Source organism: Euprymna scolopes, chromosome 23 (assembly GCF_053919585.1).
Source record: "Euprymna scolopes isolate OS-2025 chromosome 23, ASM5391958v1, whole genome shotgun sequence".
Lineage (NCBI taxonomy): Eukaryota > Metazoa > Mollusca > Cephalopoda > Sepiida > Sepiolidae > Euprymna > Euprymna scolopes.
In genome coordinates this window covers 20,166,834-20,189,796 of record NC_136504.1, presented here as the reverse complement: position 1 = coordinate 20,189,796, position 22,963 = coordinate 20,166,834, and positions in this window count along the sequence as shown.

The following is a 22,963-nucleotide window of genomic DNA, read 5'->3' as shown; positions in this document are numbered from 1 at the left end:
ATAAAAAGGGGGGATGTTTATTTCATCAAAAGCTCTTCACGCATCTGTGAGATTTTAAAGTGGGCATCGGGAATATAAACGGAGAAATATTCAAGTGGATCTCGACGGAATAAAGCGCTCTTCAAGAGATAAGTTATGTAAAAAAAAAAAAAAAAAAAAAAAGAAACGAGTTCACCTAAACTGATTACTAAAGCTATACGTGACTATTTTCGTCTCACATATAATGTCTACAGGTATTTAATACTAGGATACCATTTCGGAATACTAGGTATGTAGGATGATGTCGACACTTCCGACCGTTCTTGCATCCCACCTAATCTTTCGCTGTATCGAACCTATCTTGCTGCTGGATCAGGCTAGTTGAAACGAAAGAGTGAGGCTCGTTCTGTGCAAACTAGCTTCACTTTAAACAAAGTCCCACAAAAACGATTTCCAATAGTAGCTACATGCGTCCAAGAAGCAATATTGACGTAAAAAAGAGTTAATAATAAAAGAAGGCAAAGAAAATAAGAGATTGCTTCACAAACTTGCCAGCTATGAAATACCTGGAAATGCATTCGTATTGTCCTTCCTCGAGAATAGGTTTATAAAAGTAGTTAATGAACAAATGTCAGAAAGTTCATAGAATCAACGCCGTCGTGCCACAATAATCTACATCAACAGTTTCTCCCACTCTCTGTGCTTAAATCTAAACGCAAATTCAATGAACAAAGCTTCTTTCCTTGAACTGACTGCCTGTCGAACTCTGTTCTGCTGGCCTGCTTTCAAGCTGACTACTATATGATCGTCTTCAAGTCCAATGTAAACAAGTTCTTGTTGAACCGCCCATCCCGTAAATAATCCATGTCTGTCCCATTTCCACCACTATTATTACGCTGTTGTCTCAGTGACTACCGTACACTCATAAACATTTATCGTTGAATGGCTTTCGGGCCTTGATAAGTGACGACTCCCAATTTAGAAAAAAATCCATCCTGAAGCCAACTCTCTCCTGATCTTCACTAACGATCTGACGAATCACATCCTGAGATCATTTGTTGACATCTACGCAAACGACACAATTGTCTGTGGCTGCACCTCGAAGAGCCCTAGAGATAAAGATCTCTCTGACTCCCTCTCTTCGGACACGCCACAATCTCTGGTTTCTTCTCGTAAGACATTCACAGAAAGAAGTCATCTACCTACCTCAACGAAAAATACCTTTTTCTTCCTTCACGTGCCTAGCGCCAGTCGACTGTTTCCCTGCTGTTTACAACTTGGTTATCTCCAAATCGAATGTTAACAAAGTATTGTCATGGATCATCCCTAGTAATGAAATGTAGTTCATAACATTGAGCAATGTCCGTACTTCCATTGTATTCCTCATCTTCTGGCAGGCCTTTATTCTCACCTCCAACATTCACCACAGAATTAACCCCCTATATCTAACACGATGTAACTTTATTATAAGTTTATATTATCCATTTAAAAGAAGAAGGGCAAAATAAACTAGAGATAATTTTTAAAAAATTTTTCATCGAACGAAAATAATGAAATTGCGAGACGAAAATCTTGTTTACATAATTAACGTTTTAAAATAACGTTCTCGTGTAGTAAGTATTCCGAACGTGAAAACATACCAGTGTTTAATAAATCTAGCAAAAATCAACAAATAGTCAGGTTTTCGTGAAATTTTCAGAATGAAATCTATATAATTATAAAACTAAAATGACCTTGTAACGGGTGCTGTAACCCAACATCCGGTTTACAACTTTCGGTTGCGCATGCGTACATAAACATAAACCCATAACAGCGTAAACAAATAAACACATATTGCTGGACCGGTTTTGTTCAAACAAATGGACGTCCTTAGAAAAGCGAATATCTTAAATTTATTGAATAAAAAACTTCAAGATATGGGAAGCAAATGCAAAATATGATTACAAATAATACGTATTATCATCGACCTGTTTCATATATACCATATATATTATACTAAATAATCAACGCGACGATAAAACGTACTGTTTTACTATGTACGTTTTCCGCGTCCCAATTGTTGGGGGGGGGTCGCGTTTAAATTAAGATATATCAAAATTTGACTTTAACTTTAAGTATTATGGTATCTGTTTAGTGCACATTAAGCAAGCCACTTATAATTCAATGGCTGTAAGTGTTTTTTTTTTAAATAAACAATTATAAACAGAACGTTCATCGAAATCTATATATATTCTTTTTTCATTTGTTTAATAGAAATGTTTCTGTTATTTCACAAAAAGAACTATTTTCTTTACGTCACAAGTGTCACGCTCATACATAAATTCCAAAGGTAATATAACATACTGACCCAACGGGTCACAGGTAGCATGTCCCCTCAACCATTTATTTTTTTCGAAATTCGGACAAAGAATTTTAAATCGATCGAAATTTCTATTTATTATGAAACATAAAAGTTCAAATAAGTTTAAATACAGGTATTGAACAAAAACTTACCTTGAAGTTGCAAATAAAAAATTGATATAAATTTAATATTATTATGTTTTCTTTTAAAATAGGGTTTTTTCTCTAATCAATATATACTATTATCATTTGAATTTCCAAGAAAAAGAAACTTCCTAAAAATTAATTGATTTTTAAAAGATTAAAACGATTTAAATTCCATTATTTAAAAATGTTCCATTACAACATAGATTTTTAATTACTTGTGTTTAATTTTTTTTTTTTTACATATTAAGTTGTAATATAAACATAGCTCTTGCCAGCTATTTTATCGCCAGATTAAAACTGATTAAAATATTATTGCACAAATAATAAACATTTTATAGACCACTCTCATATATAGTTTGTCTCTTTTTACCAAATAAAATATGGGAACCTGTAATTAACAAAATGAACAGTTTAGTAAAACAGTATTTCATATTTAATATACAAATGTTTACAATATTATTAATCGTTTAACTGTGTAAATCTTAAAACCTAACAAAATTATAACAACGATTAATTATTAATTGCAGTTTGAAGAAGATAAACAAAGGTTTTAAAAAATCATTAAACTGTTTCTACTTTTCCATACTTCGTATAGTTAACACAAGTCTGACGTCACGGGATCATGCGCTCCGTTCTTCACGATCGTTTGGCAAAGCCTAATTCTCGTCCTATTAACCCTTATTCTCGAGTGGCGGTGTAATATTGTTTGAAATTGTCAGTAGGTATATACTGATTATTTTATGTCTACGATCTTTAAACAGATGTAGAATGCGTGTTTTAGTTTCCAATATCCTGAAAAGGGACAGACAGACATTGTTGTTGAAGAGCAACCATATTCTTGCTTTCAGAAAGAAAAAAAAACATGATGGGTGAAAACCCGAGAAACCTCGAGTACTTTCCGACTCTAGCAACCAGAGAAAAAAATGGAGGGGAAAAAACTAGAGACAAACAGAGGTGATAACGGGAGATATATGTCCGAAGAGCAGATGTGGAGAGAAGAAGAACAACATACAAGGACGAAACCGGAAATGGGTTACGTATAACTGAACGAAAATGAAATACGTAGTGTCGGAAGAGGGTGTGAGTAAGAGAGACAGAAAGATGGGGGGGGGGGCTAGAAAATTCTTGCTTGTCAGTTGAGGTTATTTAAGGGGGTGACATCTGTTTGTTTGAAATTTGGAGCAAGAAGACAAAGGTTGGGTTAGGGTTACAAGAAGAAGAAGAAGAAGAAAACGACTTCGTTGGATTTAATTTCTTTTAAGAATTACCCTTCTTCTTCTTCTTCTTCTTTTTTTTCTTCTTCTACTACTACTACTACTACTTCTACTTCTCCTTCTTCTCTCTCACTTTATCTATTTCTCTTTCTATCTTAAAAGAACTAGAAGAAATCAGAAAAGAAAGAGGATATTCTCTACTTCGAGGAATTACCTTTTTTGTTTACTTTATTGTTGTTGTTGTTCTTGTTGTTGTTGTTCTTCTTCTTCTTCTCTCTCTCTCTCTCTCTCTCTCTCTCTCTCTCTCTCGTAAAAAGAAAAACTAGAAGACAAAAGTTGGATTAGAGTTAAACGAACAAAAAGAAGGATTCTCATAGTTTTTTTAGATTACCTATTACTAATAGAGAATTGGTATCAGTCTGAAAACGAAACTATAATATTATTTCTACTAATATACTATATAATATACATTTATTACTTATGGAGATTTGATATCTGTCTGTCTAAAATCTAAAATATACTATTGCTCCAATAATGTACCATTGTATTATTTACCAATATTGATTTCAGGAACTAGTGTGACATATATTCTGTTGTTATGAGATCACTCTCTAAGGAAGTACTGTCTATATTCTCTTACTATGTGGCCATCCTTCCAGTCTTCATCTCCTTCATTATGGGGAAGTAATATATTCATGTAGCGATCGAGGCATTGTCCCCGCCATGCGTTAACAAGAAACTATCACAATTGACTGTTCATTAGCAAACTCAATACTTACGTTATATATAGAAGCAAATACATGCAATCAGAGCGAGAGCATAATTTTTCTAGTTAAAATAAATGGAACAAAATATGCTTGTAAATCGTCTTGACCAGAGAAGTACAAGTTTTATTCTGCTTTATGTTCGCTTAGACCAAGAGTCGGCAACTTAGGACTTGTAGGCCGGATCCGGCATGCGACGGTATTTTGACTGGCCCGCGCGCCAGATTATGAATGACTTAATTTTTAACATGAGAGACGAGGCTTTCCAAGTCAACAAAAGGTGTCCTGTTCTTTTGATATACCTAAGCGAATTTGAATACTATGACCGCAAAAAACACGATCAGTCCCAATTCACAACGATGAATATTACCAAACTCCATCATTGTGAATAGTGACTGACTGAAATTCCGAATAAGACAATAACGGTTGGATTGATAGCAACAAGTACTGTATTTTCATTGTTCGTTACAAATGTTTCGCAACCATTCGGAAAATTTCAAACCTTATATCGTTTGACAATATTCACAAGAATTACCTTTCTTCAGACGTTGAGAAAAAAAAACAACACTTTTTTAATGAACAATATGGAATCCATATCCCTTTTAAGGAAAACTAACATATTTATCTACATTTCTTCCTTCAGAGGTTTGTTTTGCCGAATTCTCAATTATACAAACATAATAAAATTCGGAATATTATAAATAAGATATATATATATATATATATATATATATATATATATATATATATATATATATATATAATGTTAAAAGTCCACGCATACTTCTAGGATTTTGAATGTTTTTGAAGCATTAAAAACGATGTTAATATTTCTATTGTTATTTTTTATATTTCAAGCGGACCTCCGCTCTTGGTCACAAAAAAGTATCGAAAAATATATATAAAATAACAATAAAAATATTAAATACAAAAAGTAACATCGTTTTTCATGCTTCAAAAAACCTCATAACCTTTAAATCTCTCTCCCCCCTCTCTCTCTCTCTCTCTCTCTCTATATATATATATATATATATATATATATATATATATATATATATATATATATATATATATATATACTAGCAAAAAAGTACTCTTCGTTGACACTGGGTTCAAAAACAGCCTACAGAAAATGGACTCTGATTTATGAAAGTATGATAGGTTATGAAAAGGAAGGGTTGTAAAGAGATAGCTTCGAATTTGGGGGCATTAAAACCAAAACAAAATATGATGAAAGTGAAAATAAAATAGATAAACCCCATAATTTATTGTACCATACCTGTTCACACTGAAACACTTATCACAATATTCTGTGGATCTATATTAAAAAACCTTGTTAAACTTTGTGACATATTTCCATTCTATGGAGGTCAGGTGCGAACGAACACCCCATAAGTTTATTATACCATATTTCTTCAAACTGAAACATAATTATCAAAGTATACTTACACAGATAGATATGAAAAGTTTGTGCCTATTTCCATTCTATGGAGGCCAGGCGCGAACGTAGACCCCACAATTTTATTATACCATCCCTATTTAAGTTAAAACATACTTATCAAAGTATTATTATGTACATCTATATCAAAAACACTTGTAAACGTTCTTTTTAATTTTTAATTTTTTATTTCCATACTTTGTGGACCAGGCGCGTACACAGACCCCACAATTTTAATGAATCATCATTATGCCAGATCAAACATACATATTCCTGTGTCTCGATACATCTTCTATCATGATATGTGATCAGTTTTCTATAATAGTCAACCATATAGGAGCCTATTCGTGACCAGACACACACACAGCTTTATATTATAGATAGATATATATTCGCACTAATGTACGTATCTTTATTTGCATAAAATTTCCTTTACATATATACTCTCGAAATAACCCCCATGACCATTTTTAGCTATGTACTCATTTAATTTTTACTTACAATCAACACTACAATCAATCGCATTGACAAGGAAGTCTGCATGTGCTTCCTTTGGATAAGCGTCTATAATCATTAAAGGCATCAGGCTGACAGCAAAATGCAAGATGTACTGTTAGTCTTGCTCTACTCTTTCAAAATCTACACCTCATATCGGGACCACATTAGAAGGCTATGAACAGTGCAGCAACGCCACCTCAGGATTATAATAAAAATCAGGTTGAATGATTATGTGACGAAAGTGAAAGTTCTACAAAAGCAAATATGGATATCATAGAAGCAATGCTTGCGACCACACAACTGCGTTTGTCTGGTCATGTTATAAGAATGGAGGGTGACAAGATCCCGAAAATTTTCCTCTATGGAGATCTAGAAAATGGCAATAACAGAGTGGGTTGGCAAAACCTCCGGTAAAAAGACGTAGTTAAACGCCACCTAAAGTTAAAATGCATTGATATCCAAAACTCGAAGGCATCAGTCTACACAAAGGGAAGGTATTAATCGAGAATAGGAGAAAGGTCGCAGTCCAGGAGAGGAAAGCTTCAACACCGGCGGTAATGCACCAAGCGTCTGTCTAGTCATCTTATGACATGAAGGACTTCGAGGAATAGACTCATAAAAAAACAAAAACAAAAAAACGAAATAGTGGGCGAAACGTCATGCATTTTCATCTACCGTTTGTATTTTTAATTCAAAATAGATTGCATTACTTTCTCATAAGTCAGTTTATAAAAGAGACACTTATCGCTGATGGACTCCATGTTTACCTGACTTTAATCCTCTATTCCCAGTTGTGAGGACTTCCAGTTTCGTAATTATCGTCGCAACTCTGTCGATCCATTACACCGGATTTACGGACTGCTTGCTATCTCCAACTCCTTCTTTGCACTGAAGAAAAAAATGATACTATTGGAAAATAGGAATTATCTAAAGTTTTCGGAATCTAAATAAAAGTGCTGAATCTTCTATTCGGAAATTGGGAAAATTTCCAATACTTATTACCATCATGGCTATCCGGTGTTGCTCAGGTGAAAATTATAATATATTTCTATTAAAACTTTTATCTCACTATCTCTCACTATCTTTCTCTCTTTCCCACTCTTCTATTTTCTCCCACTATCTCCCATTCCTTACCTTTCCTTTTCCTAGCCCATTCCTCTCTGGGCATACACATATACACATAGACAATTGTTCTTTATATCATAGATTCCTTCAGGAATATATTGACATTTTTTTTTCGAACCTGTACATAAAATAGCTAGAAAACCGACGAAACATTGCCCAGTTTATCCTCAAAGAATAAACATATGCATATATATATATATATATATATATATATATATATATATATATATATATATATATATATATATATATATATATATTCGAGAGAGTTGATGCAGTGATTGCAGGTGATTAAATGACTTACTGACTAGATGGGGTTTTTTCTTTAACGAATGATAAAAAGTAAATTTTTGTATGGTTTCAAATGTTAAAAACTTCAAAGAATATATATATATATATATATATATATATATATATATATATATATATATGAAGTTTAGATATTATTCATTCAGAACAACGCCGACTAAGAATATACCAACGTTGTAGCTATTTGTTTTGTAGTCTTTAACTTTTAGTTTGACATATACACTCATACACATACCAGTACTCTCCATATAATCGATAATCTTAATGCAAACATCCATTATTTGTTACTATATAACGAATACAAGATTTTTTCAGTATTTCTTTTTCAAATATTCATTACGACTATAACATAAATCTTTATTTTCTGGCTAATATGTAATTAATAATAGTTTACTAACTTATTTTTATAGTTATATGTAGTTAAGTAATAATCTTTCGATGAACCTCATCGCCAACTATAATATTTATTAGCATAGAAAGAAAAACACGCATATTATCAGAAAATCATGAATATTTGTTTTTTTGGTTTCGAGTCAACAATTTGGAGAGGAAGACAAGAGGTATCTTTTAGTGTAAGTTTTGTAACTGATAAAAACAGAGAATCTTGAAAGATCTTGACCTACTCGATTCTCTAATATTCTTTTAAAACACGAAAACAGCAACACTTGAAAGATAAAATAAAATATTAATATTTGGAGAGAGACGTGTTTATCTATTTTTGGCGGGAGTTTCATAAGAAGTACAGTACGGAAAAAAAATGGGAAAATAAATTCATACCATCTTTTTTAAAGTAAGGTTTTTTTTCTTTATAAATTGTTTTATCAGCCTAAAAATCTTAGCATATATTATTTTTTAATCTAAGATGTTTTGCCCAGTGGATATTTGGGCCAACGGTTATTTACAATAGCGGGTATTTTAGTCATTTTATTTTTTTAATCTCTGAACGTATATACCATACACTGGACAAAGCAGGGGAGTAGAGCAGGGTTTGGCACGATGGTCTTCTCAGGAAAATCAGATCATACGGTCTAACTGGACGAACACTTAACATAATTAAATCCTTCTTAAATAAGAGAATTCAGGTTGTCCTCGACGGTCGTACATCTAAACAATATGATATAAATGCGGGTGTAAATCAGGGGTTTATCCTAGGACCTTTATTATTCTTGATATTCATAAATGACCTCCTTGATAAAATTGTCTCTGAGATGGGTATATTTGCTGATGACACCATACTCTATAAAAGGAACAAGGGGAAAATAAATGAACACATATCTAAGGAAATGGCAGAAACACTAGAGGAAGACCTCCAATCTGTAGTGGAATGAGGGCAAAAATGGATGATCACATTCAATGCTGCCAAGACTAAGCTTGTTTCCTTCAATAATTACAAGAAACTTCTCAACCACAAATATCTATGACTAAAGATATATTACCTGAATGTACTTCTTTCAAACCCCTCGGCTTAACCTTCACAGGGAATATGAGTTGGAACAGATACATTGAAAGCATTGATAGAGCTTCTGCCAGGAAGGTTGGCTCTCTCTTCCGTGCTAAAAAGTTACTTACGTCTGAAAGTATCTTGTAACTTTATAAGGCCACCATTCGCCCATGTATATTGTCATATTTGGGCTGTTTCATCCGCTACTAGTCTCCCGTTCCTGGATAGGGTCCAAAAGAGAGTCGCCAATCTGATAGGTCATGAACTGTCATTTAGACTTCAGACTCTGTTCCATCGACGAAATTTTGCATCTCTCTGCCTGTTTTACAAGTATTTTAATGGTGGATGCTCCAATGAACTACAACCCCCTGTATCTCCACGACATAAATATCCCTGACAAACCCGACAAGAACAAAATCTCACCCCTACACAGTAGAGATCCCTAGATGTAAGAAAGCCTTTTACTCTAATAGTGTCTTACGAAACTGTGAATTTCAATGTGAATGATTTGGATACATATATTTGGAAAGTATAGAATCTGGATTGGCGTACTTTGTTATCGAGCGATTTGTGAGGGATTTAGGGAGCCCCGTTAGAAAAACTGTGCATTATTTGTAATTTGTAATTGTATGAATTTTCTTCGATTACTTCACAAAATCCAACAAAATATGTGGTCAATATTTATTTAACTGATTCAATTATTTTTAACACCAAAACAATGGTTTCGGATCGAAATATTGTTCAAGCTGATAAATTAGCAAATTTCCACAAATTAAATATTACATCTGTAGAGATATACTAGTTTAAAACTAGTCTACTAAATAGCTTCGCTCAAAGCGAACACACAGACAATTTGTAAAAGGGAAAAGAGGCAAGTATCGCCCCTTTGACCTCGCTTATGGCAGATAGGTGTCGACACTACCTTCCCCTTTTCCTCTTCTGCCCTCTTTCTTTCTTTATCTCTCTCTCTCTCTCTCTCTCTCTCTCTCTCTCTCTCTCTATCTCTCTCTCTCTCTTCCGTTCTCTTTCCTCGAGGACACTCTGCTAGGACACGTGCAACATGCGCTCAAAGTGTGTCTTACACATGCAAACCGATGCTACAATGAAATGAACTTTCGCATACGTTCCAGCCTTATCGAGGTAAGCCTAAACATTGCAAATCATGAATAAACAAATTCTACAATCATGAATTACCTCTTTAATAACTTTAAACAAAATATTTAATCTCAGTTCACACCTGATCGGCAAAGCACACCTATATATTATGTATTTTTCACAAAAAGCTATTGTCTGTCAAAAATGTATAAATATTTCTTCTTGTTTAAAGTCTACGGTTGCATATAAACTCGGTATCTTTTTTCATTAAGTTATGTCGTCGAACGCGCAACGCATACCGCCACATATCCATTCATTTTTTTTTTTTTTCGAAATTAACCAAATTTTGTGTTCGATGGTTATTTACTCGATTTCATTTAAAGGATCACAAACGCCCATCCTAGAAGACTGAAATGCCTATAAGCTTCCTGCTATATCTCCGGTTAACACAACCACCCAGAAAGTTAATTCATGCATACACAAACACGCAAATGAAGTTTATTTAAGACTAGCAGGAGCGTCCGACTTTGCCCGGTCATAATATACGCTTAATATATTTTAATATATGCAGATTTCGTTTTTATTATTACAGTGTTGCATTTTTTTATTATTACATAGTCATACTCTATTGAATATCATACTTAATATATATTACTAATTTTATTATTACAGTGTTGCATTTTTTTATTATTACATAGTCATACTCTATTGAATATTATACTTAATATATATTACTAATTTTATTATTACAGTGTTGCATTTTTTTTATTATTACATAGTCATACTCTATTGAATATTATACTTAATATATATTACTAATTTTATTATTACAGTGTTGCATTTTTTTATTATTACATAGTCATACTCTATTGAATATTATGCTTAATATATATTACTAATTTTATTATTACAGTATTGCATTTTTTTATTATTACATAGTCATACTCTATTGAATATTATACTCAATATTTATTACTAATTTTATTATTACAGTGTTGCATTTTTTTATTATTACATAGTCATACTCTATTGAATATTATACTTAATATATATTACTAATTTTATTATTACAGTGTTGCATTTTTTTATTATTACATAGTCATACTCTATTGAATATTATACTCAATATTTATTACTAATTTTATTATTACAGTGTTGCATTTTTTTATTATTACATAGTCATACTCTATTGAATATTATACTTAATATATATTACTAATTTTATTATTACAGTGTTGCATTTTTTTATTATTACATAGTCATACTCTATTGAATATTATACTTAATATATATTACTAATTTTAAGGGTAGTACATAGAATAACTTGGGTGCCATCAGCTAGAATCGAAACAAAAACAATTAGCTCTCCTGCTGCATTTCCTAATATAAATCTCTAGCCTCGTTCGCTATCGCTTGGACTAAACCCACAGACAGATGATGATGATGATGATGATGATGATGATGATGATGATATTATTATTATTGCTGTTGTTGTTGTTGTTGTTGTCGTCGTCGTTGTTGGTGTTGTTGTTGTTGTTGTTGTTGTTGCTGATGATAATAAAAAAACTTATAAAATTAAACCACTTTAAGCTATGATTAGTTTACGAATGCGCAAACTAATAGAAATGTCGGCAAGTTGAAATGAACAGTTTGTATTTCAACTTGCTGACTTCTGTGCGCGTTATTCATCAACCCAAAACAATATTGTACTCGTTTTAAACCATTCCTGGTGTATGATTACTATTTCCTGTTAATTTAAGTGTCATGTGACCAATAGTTTAATAATTTAGCTGTTAAATATTTACACACACGTACATCTAATGTTTTATTTATATAGATACTAGCGGGGGTACCCGGCGTTGCCCGCGTGTTTTGAGGTGTGTGTGGTGTTAAATAAAAAAGAAACGGGGGTGGGGTAAAAGTTGGTAGGATCGAACCCGAAGCCTTGAGGCGAAGTTTGAAAATAAAATCGGCCAGCCAGAATGAGTTACTGAAAGATGTTTGAATTTATTTAAGCAAGAACCAAATTGACAGGTGCGCGCACGGAAGCAATAGCTATTCAGCAAATGAGGTCAATGACCCGGTTTGTTTGTTATAAGCCAAGTAAAAAAAGAAAACAACGTTAAAACTTAAACGGGGCGGGGTAATCCAAGCATCGAAAAAAAACTAACGTAAGGCAAGCGAACGATGTTAAATGTAAAAATCGAAAAAACAAAAAGAAATGGCTTAAATAAGCCTGTTTCGATATTAAAATTTAAAAAATCGGTGGGTACCCGGGTGTTTTTGGGTGTGCGGTCAGGAGTGGATAAGCGAAGTAAAAAAAAAAACAACAACAGAAAAACGAACGTTACGTTAAAAATGGCTTAAATAACACTGGTTCAATATTTAAATTTAAAAAAATCGAAAAAAAAAGACATCTCACACCACGATTTGAACCCAAAACATTTAGATTACGAACCAACGCGCTAATCAACTGCGCTAACGCAATGTACATAAAATTTAATCAGTTTTTCAACTATTTAAAGTAAATCAAATCATGACATCATCTGACGTATTCGTAGAACCGGTCGTCGTCACGAGAGAACTGTTTTTGTTGATTTCGGGGTTTGATACTTTTCAAAGAGGTTACTATCGCTAAAAATACACCATTCGAAACAAGGAACGGCACTACACTTCAATTCATTACTATTATCTAAAAGTGCATTTATTTGTCATTTAAATAATGTTACAAAATCGTAATATAATTCTAACCATTCTTTAAATAAATCGGGATTTTTTTCTTCTCAAATACGGTTAAAAAATATTTTATTATTCAAGGGAGATAAATCTGGACATTTATTATGCGAGTAATGTGAAAGTGTATTTAATAAATAACAGCAAATAAGAATTAATAAAATATCCTTATTTAAAAAAATAATATGCAAATATAATAGTTTTATCTGATGTACTGCTGGTTTGACAGGCTGAGGGCAGTCTCAATGCATTTCTACGAATAGTGACGACGGAAGGTTGCTCGTAAACGCAAGTACATTCGCGATGATTCCCGGTGTGGGATGTCATTAACAGAGCAGAAGTGTCAATAGAGGGGCGTGTTCGTTTTCACGACGATCGGTTAAAACACAAATCTGTCAGTAAAATTAAATTATTTTTTTAATAAAATTTAGATTTGTTTGTGACATTCGATGGATACAAAATTAGATTGTCAGAATTTGGCTAAAAAAAAAAAATAAATTCTAACATTGTTTTCGCTTTCTGAACAACAAAAAGTATATACTGTAGGATTCTCTTTGGTGCATAATTTTGTTTTTGTTTTTGTCGCTGTTGGTGTTCCTTACATTGGATATGTTACCGGAAGCGAAGACTTAGTCGGTTTATTTGAACAGCTCAGTGCACGCAGGTGTTTGCTTCTTCCGCCGAGAATTCAGGTATTTACTTATAAATGGCTGTAAACTAATAACAGATTAGCCAGTGTCAGCTTTTTTGTTTATTTCCAACTACTACTACTACTACTACTACTACTACTCTTCTTCTTCTTTTTCTTCTTCTTCTTCTTCTTCTTCTTCTTCTATGTCTCTCTCTTTCTATTTTATCCCCACACAGTACATACATTTCTACATACTACAAACTTTGGCAAAAAGCTACCCACCACGCATCCTTAACTATAAAACTTTTCACATGGCGTTTTGTGAGCGTGTGTGTGTGTGTGTGTGTGTGTGTGTGAGAGAGAGAGAGAGAGAGAGAGAGAGAGAGAGAGAGAGAGAGAGTCTGTTAACCCACCCCCTAGAGTCGTGCGGAGGGTGCATTATTTCATGTCACATGTCTTGGGTAAGAATAGCTTGGCGGCGCCCACCCCTCTTCAGGATTCAGAGCACATACAGAGTCTGGTTTTACCGAATGGTCAACCATTTTAGCACGGGCTAGGTTCAACGTTGGTTAATTTCGATCATCTAACGGGAACCGGTATGTCAATGTGACTATGTCGTGTATATATACGTGTGCCTGTGACGAAGTCTGGCACAAGGTTATCTGTTGAGTGTTCTTTGCGTTTTACTACCTATATACAAGTCTTATTATTTGCAAAGGAAACGAAATACACATAATTATGGACATATGCTAAAGCTTAATAAGTCACTACCCCGCACGCGTACGTGCGCCTGGCGACAACGAGTCGTTCAGTGTCCCTCCCCATTTGACGTACAAGGGGTCAGTTCTGTGATCTGGGATTGACCCCTTTATTTTTTTTCTCACTCTTAGTGCAACTTGGAGAAATAGGATGTCAATGGCGCCTTGGCCTGCGGCTACGGGTGACCAAGTCGACCTGTTATAGGAAATTAGTTGTGTATATAATCTTAAAGGTGTCTATGTTTATATTATTCTGCACAGTGTGATTCTTGTATAAGTATTTACCTACCGCTCAATAGGGGCGGAAATAGATCACACAAGGTCGGATTTAAAGTGGATTGCCGCGCGTGCGTATTTCCTGCGTAAAAAAGAAATAAAATGGCCGACGTCTTTTCCAGCATTTCCTGTTAGAACGACCGATTAGTTCGTGTTTTCGTTTTATAATTGTAATAAAGACATTGTTTTAAAGGATGTTATTAATAATGTACGACAAATTAAAGCACGACAAATGTACGACAAACCACGAAAATTGCTCCTGCTGGTTCACTATTCTTTGTGATATTCAGGTACGTCATTCGAGCAGGCTGGGATTTATAAGTCAAGAACATCAAGCAGCCGATTTTAAGTTAGACCGACTGGTATGCCGTTTCTTTGCTAAAAATCTTTGTTAAAAAAACGAACAAGTTTTATTTTCAGACTGATGGACCGAGATTTGGGGTTAATAAATAATTTGTTGATATATTTACTTTGCGCATTCATTTTTTTTTTTTTTTTTTTGTAGACTGTCATCCTCATTTTCATAGTTGATGCCTCATCACCTTTCGGCCAACTCATTCTCAGGCCTTCTTCAAGTGATCAACCGCGACGGGGTAGGAATGTCTCGTAACTGTATAACCAATAATTACTGCCTTCCACTGTTGTTGTTCTACTACGTTTCGACCCACTCATCCTCTGGCCTTCTTCAGGTAGTTAACCGCGACAGGATAAGAATACTGAGTATTGTAACTGTATTCCCGGTAATTACTGCTTCCCATAGTTGCTGTTGTCTCACCACGTTTTGGCCGACTAATCCTCTGGCCTGCTTGGGTAGGATTATGAAAGATCGTCTCAAAGGATTCCAAAAGTAAAAAAATATATTTACTATGCATTTGAATTTTTTAAACATTTACTATAAAAAAAACAAAAACAATTATTATAAAATACAATTACGATTTTAAAAAGTAAACAGTTATTTGTTTGTCTTTTAACTTAATGGAACTTGTTTTTCTTTTTAAGGTTAAATCGTACTTTTTTATATATATATGCCCCTAACTCTAAAGAAAATGTTTTTATTTTTTTACAGCGATTTTGGCGAAAGAATACAATTCATTGTGTCTTAATTTGTTGTGCCTAAATTTGTCGTGCCTAAATATCAAACGGATTGGAAATCAGCAGAAACAGTTGTCGTACCTTAATTTGTCGTACATAGACAGTAAAACCGCTGTTTTGAACGTGTGCGTTTTATTATTAAGTGACCAAGGTCCAAAGCTGCTTGTGTATAAGGGTTAATTAGATGGATGGGTTGTCAGTATAACGATGAAGAGAACTATGAGATGACTGAAAATGATGAATGGTATTGTCAAAATGTAAAAACTGTTTAATACAGGTATTTGTGGGTGTTGGATCTGAAGACAGTCATTTTGTAGTTTGTAAGGAAGGAATCCCATTGTAATATGTTCCACAGATTTGAAGTTCTTGGAAAGACACTCTGTTCATGGAAATTCCGTTTCATGATAGGCAGATTGAGGAAGAACGGAAAGTAATTTGCAGTTGTGGTAGAAGATAAGTTATTGTGAATGTTTTACCATAAGAGATTTAGAGCTCAGTCGAGCATATCCTATGGAAATACCGATGGAGTAGAGAATGACTAGCAATGTTTCCTCTGCAAGAAAAAAATCCGTTAAGATCATCACCTACTTGCGAAGTCGATTTTGTACCATGTAAAAGAAGAAAAGGGTTATTTGGGGGGAAATTTCAAATTATCAATATATTTATAAAAGTGAGAATGTGTGGGTGTGTGTGTTTGTGTGAGTGTGTGTGTGTGTGTGCGCCCGTGTGCGTGTGTGTGAAGACAACTCTCAAGCTATATACTCAATGAATTTTTGATATACATACTTAGAATTTGGTATATAGGGTATTCAGACATGTGAAAACTTTTTAATCGGTTTTCTTCCGATAAAAAAGGGCTGCTAAGGGGTGAAAATTGAAAAATTGGTACATTGGGGTTCATCGGATTTTTATCTGTCAACTGTTTCACGAATGCGCATGCATGAATGGTTCACATAAAAGATTTATCATGTTAAAAGTAAGTAGATTTGAAAACATTTTTTAAAGATTGTGTCAAGCTGATCTAATGCTTATCGTACTTGACTAATTTTCGCTAAGTTTTGGTTTCGATTTCAGTTTGAGAATTTTTTTTTTTTTTACTTACAAAAATGAACTGTTTAGAAAGAACATAATACTCGCATGCACATGTCTTAGTTTCTGTATGAATTAAAATATAATATTTATGCGTATTTTACGACCGAGCAACGCCAGGGGCCTGCTAGTATTTTATAAAACCTAAAAGATGATTTAGTAGGGGTGGACTTTTAAAACTTAAAAAAAAAAAATCTTGTTCATTCCATATAAGGCATATTGCCACTTGAACGTAAGGAGGTACAAGTTAAAATTGTGTCTCACAAAAGACTGGAAAGTTGGGCAGAGAGATGTCTGACTACATTACATTTAAACTTCTGCAGTTTAGTGCATTCAAGGAAGTAACAAATAGGAAAGGAATTCCAAAGTTTAGCAGTCCGGAAAAAGAAAATATTAGAGTAGAAGGCTTTCCAGCATCTATGAACCTTAAAAGTGAAGGGGTGTGATTTTGCTGCTTTTCGGGTTAATCGGGAGTATGTACGTCGAGGTATACAAGTGCAATGAGTTCGTCAGAGCACCTTCCATAAACTACTTGTAAAACGGACACAGAGATGCAACATTGCAGCGATGGGACAGAAATGGAGTTTAGTTGACAGTGTGGAATCTATTAAATTGTAGACTCATCATTTGAAAAGAGGAATAAGTTACAGCGCTCATTAAACTGAAGAGTCGCCATTCCACAAAACATGTAGAGCCGCGCATGTTTACAATCTAACCTTAAGCTACTGAAGAGCCCATGATTCAAAATACCCGGCTTAACATTCACAGGAATCATAATTGAAACAAATATATTGGGGACATAGAAGGTAGGCTCCTTTTTATCACACCAGAATATCTCCAATATATTTACAAAGCCACAATACGCTCATTCATTGTTGCCACATTTGGACCGGTGCATCTATCACTAGTTTTTCTCACATGGACAAGTTCCAAAAAAAAAAAAAAAAAGAAAATGAATCTCAAATCTAATATGTTCCGCACTATTGACCAAGCTTCAATTCCTTGTTTAAATTGTTGATAGATTAGTAAATATTTTTATCGTACCAATATGTTTTGAAAAGATAAGCAGTAAAATGAATATAAATCTTGGTCATTGGAGTGTCTCTCTCTCTCTCTCTCTCTCTCTCTCTCTCTCTCTCTCTCTCTCTCTCTCTCTCTCTCTCTCTTGTGTTTCCCTATCTGTCTATTTCTCCTCTCGGCCTATCTCGTAAGTTCTCTATCCCCTGTCTCATCACCTTGCTTCTCTTTCTTTTTGCCTATTATTCCCCTTCTGTTTCTTACTCTTTATCTCTCACTTTCTCTCTCTCTCTCTCTCTCTCTATATATATATATATATATATATATATATATATATATATATATATGCGTGTGTGTATGTTTGTGCGCGCGTGTGTATGTGTCTGTCTACAATATATACATATATATATTTATATATCTATATATCTATAAATGTGACACTGTCTAACTGCCTGTCTGAGTGTTTGCCTGTCTGTATACATTTCCCTACACAATAACTCTGTAAATTTTCAGTCTACAGACTCGAAATTTGATATACATGGTATGGAGATTTGTAATCCGTTTTCGGCCAGAAATTTGGCTGTTAAGGGGTCAAAGTTCAAGGATTTGCCCTTTGAGAACTCTACCAAATTCTTACGACAATTTTGGGTATAAACACTTGAAATTTTAGATATAGCTTCCCTGTATGTATGTATGTATGTATGTATGTATGTATGTATGTATGTATGTATGTATGTATGTTTGCATGTCTGCCTAAAACTGTCGACAGATGCGACGGATTTTTACAAGATCAGTTCGACCTTTCAAACGACAAATACCGAAAAATTGGCTGAAAACATTTATATCTTCACCTTCAATTCGGCACTTTTCTACCGGAGGGTTGCTTTTGTCGCCGATATTTTCGAAAGTTATCCTCTCCTTTCGATTGTCTAGCCTTAATTTTAACCTACGTCACTTCTGGCTTGGCGGTGATCGTAACAGCAAAGACGTCACTTCCCCCCCCCCCCCGTTCTTTTCCTCCTTTGCGGTACGGGTTGGAGCCTACCTTCGTACTACCACTTTTTTTTTGCTCAACACACACCTGGGCAATGCCGGGCACCCACCCATGCTAGTATATATATATATATATATATATATATGTATATATATATATATATATATATATATATATATATATATATGAAGATATTATACACACACAAAACAAAACACACACATACACAGGAGGATCTTTGGGGGGATTTTATTGAAAGCAGACAAGTGCCTTACATTACTATTACATATGTGTACGTTATGTTTATGGGGGCAAAAAATAAATTTGAAATTAAACAAAGAACAAGTGAATTTGCTGGAAGCCTAGAAAAATTATGGACTTGGAATATAGTATTTTGTCATTTATTCACTATCTATCTATCTATCTATCTCTCTCTCTCTCTCTCTTTCTCTCTCTCTCTCTCTCTCTCTCTCTATATATATATATATATATATATATATATATATATATATATATATATATATATATTCATTGTCTTTAAACAAATATTTCGTCTGTCAGTTTAAATGAAAACTATCCTTAATCGTCGCACTTCCTGTTGTGTAAGTGAATCCACTCAACTGATTCGTATCTCTACAACAAACAATAGAAACTCAAAACAACCCACGGATACATTTGTTTTTTAGTCACTGTAACTATTCTCTTACTCTTCTTATCTACGATTGTATTGTTGATGGCTATTGAGTATTGTCCGACTTCCGACGCCGAGACCAGCAAACAGGTAAAAAGGAACCGGAAAATTTTACAACTATTTTCCCCAACTTAATTCAATAGAAATACTAACTCTCGAATTCTCTCTTTTTGTACGTTAATTTTCTTATCAACAAAAACCCGAACTCTAACCCGGATCCTAAATTCGTGACTTACGAGGTGCCTTCAATAAGTTTCCATACTTTTTTCGTAAGGGCACCTTTATTGATAGCACACACATGAAACTCTGGTCCCCTTCGAAGTAGTCTCCTCCGGTTGCAATGCATGTTCTAACAACTTCAGGAAGGCCCCATGGAATCCATCTTGTGTGAGCGTGTAAACGACCCTCATCACAGCCGCTTTCATCTCCTCAATTGTCTAATGACGACAGCTTCTGAGGGAATAAGCTAAAGTCACAAGGAGCAAGGTCCGGGTTATAAGGAGGGTGAGAATTGATGTCCATTTTAGTCAAATAGTCTGTGACACCGATGGAGTTGTGGACAAGTGAATTGTCTTGGTTGAAATGACACTGATCTGATTTGAAGAGTGCTGATTTCTTCCGACGGAATCTATAACTAAATTTCCTTAATACCTCAACATAGTATTCCTCGTTGACTGTCTGTCCAGAGGAAACCCAGTGCATGTAGGTCATGCCCGTGCTTTCAAAAAAGGGATCGTTATAAGTTTCTGTATGGATTTTCTCTGTCTGGCCTTCTTGAGCCTGGGAGATCTAGCATGCTACTGGGATCTCTGTCTCTTGGTCTCTAGTTTATTGCAGTAAATCCAGTGTCCATCTCAAGTCACCAGAGCATCAAGGACTGTGCAATCTGAATTGACTATTTCTCTGCTGTCATAAAAACGTATTCCTTAAAGTTCTTCTCTGTGTACGATTGGGACTTCGCGAAAGTCTTCCGCATCTTCAGTTCCTCGCGAATAATTTTGTATACAGTACACTGGTATCAAACAGAATCCATCTCTGACTCCATTAACAATCGGCCACCGTAAACCGCGAAAAATACTGCTTAAATTTAAACATTTATTTAAATATTTTTTAACATCTGTCAGAGTGATCTAATCATTATATGATGATCTACCCATATTAGTTTATTTGACCGACTTTATTTCAACTGAAAGTACTCAACGATAAGAAACGAGTTTATGAAATAATAATAATAATAATAATCATAATAAATTACTATAATATATATATATATATATATATATATACATATACATATATATGCACAGAGGTCAGACTAATGGCTACCAGGTCTCATCGCATCCACCGTTATCCTTACTCCATGGCCACAGGACATACTTCCCTGGCCCATACCCTTCGGGGCCTGGGCAACAAGTGTCAAGCAAAGACCGTATGAGGGGGCAACCCCACATATAAGACCTTGGTCAATGTAGGGGCAACCAATTACCACTATCCAGCTCCCCTACTCCCCTGGGAGTTGGTCCCCATTTCCCCTTTCACTCCTCACTTTAAAAATCGGCTTTGTGCCTGATTTGCTCGGTGGGGGAGCAAATAAATAGCCCTCCATGGCCACAGGACTTTCCACCTTACTTCTAAGATGGTTTCTTAAACTTTTAGTTAAAAGTAGGAAGTTTTATTCTCGAAACAACCCGTGTGCGCGTGGTGTGTATATATATATATATATATATATATATATATATATATATATATATATATATATATATATATATATACAATGGCTAAATCCAGACCAATCAACGTGATGATTTAAAAAATAAAAAATGAAAATAAAGGTTAGCTAACCAGGTTTCGTTCCTCACTCAACAAAGCTAAATCGAGGAAAATTCGATTTGTAAAAAAAAGCCATGAATATGGCGAGGGAGAAAAAAAATCGAAAAATAAACGGGGGAAAATGACATAGAAACTAAATTAAGTCCTAAAAGATTTTCTTTTTGCTTGCAAAGAGAAGGTCTCAAAGACTTAATAAAAATAGTCTCCAGAATTTTTAAATGAAAAGGCGGGTGGACTTATTCAAGATCGTAAACATGTCAGCACTGAAATTCGTGGCACACGTATGGCTATTTATAAGGTGCTCGCAAATCGCAGAATTATACATATTATTCAGAACATCCGAGGGTGAAAAATTTGCATAAAGAATCTTTGATGGTATATGTTGTTTCAAGCGGAAATCCAATCTTTGCGATGTTCGCTCAACTACATTTAAATAAATAAATAATATGGTGGGGGGGGGAGAACATTTTTGCGAATGGGCGACAAAATAGGTCTGGTTGAAAAACCACACGTGGATTCGATGCAAAATAACACCGTTGCACAGACAAAGAGATTTTCTTAGTAAATCAGTCACTGATATTATCTAGCCAAGGTAGACGTAGTTAAACAGGACATCTATTAACTATAATTTCTTTAGGTTTATAAAAATTGGAAACTTTCTTATTAATAGTAGTTTCAACAATATCTAAGGAGTAACTATTATTACAAAGGGCCTTAATAATAAATTTAAGCTCGTCATCCAGATTAACTTTAGAACAAATCATCTAGGCCCTGTGTGCTAAAGTCTTAATTAAATTGTATTTTTGGTTTGTAGGACAAAAAGAGTCCCAACGCGTATAGAGACCGGTAGAGGTTGGTTTACGATAAACAGAAGTAAGAAAACACGAAGATGTCTTGGACACAAGAACATCCAAAAACCGAAGAGTAGAATTCGTTTCTTTGTCTACCGTAAACTTAAGGGCTGGATGAACGTTATTGAGGGACACAAAAAAAGCATCCGCATTTGTCTCGTTGTCAAATAAGCAAAAAGTGTCATCAACGTAACGAAAGTAAATGTCTGGTTTATGCAAACCAGATAATAGACCCTGTTCAGGAAAACTCTTTTGCACTTGGTTCACCAGGAATATTAGTAAGGTAGGACTTCAGGTTCTTCTTCATAAGCTCTGTGTCACCTATAATAGCTGGTATGATTGATATCTCTCTAAGATGCCAGATTTTTGTTTTTTTTTCATGTCGTACATGAGACGTTGGTATTTGGTCTGTCTTTCGCTTTCAGCTCTGTTCAGACCTCCATCATTAGAGACACTCACTTCAACCAAAGTTGCAACTCTCTCTTACTTATTCCATATAACTATGTCAGATTTCACACCAGCATTTTCAAGGTATGTGGCTGTAAGCATTGAGCGTAGATCAGTATCTCTTGCAATCAAAGGTTTATTCTTGTACTATTGCTTATGATTTTTTTTTGTATTATTGCCGATGAGTTTTAACTCATATTAAAG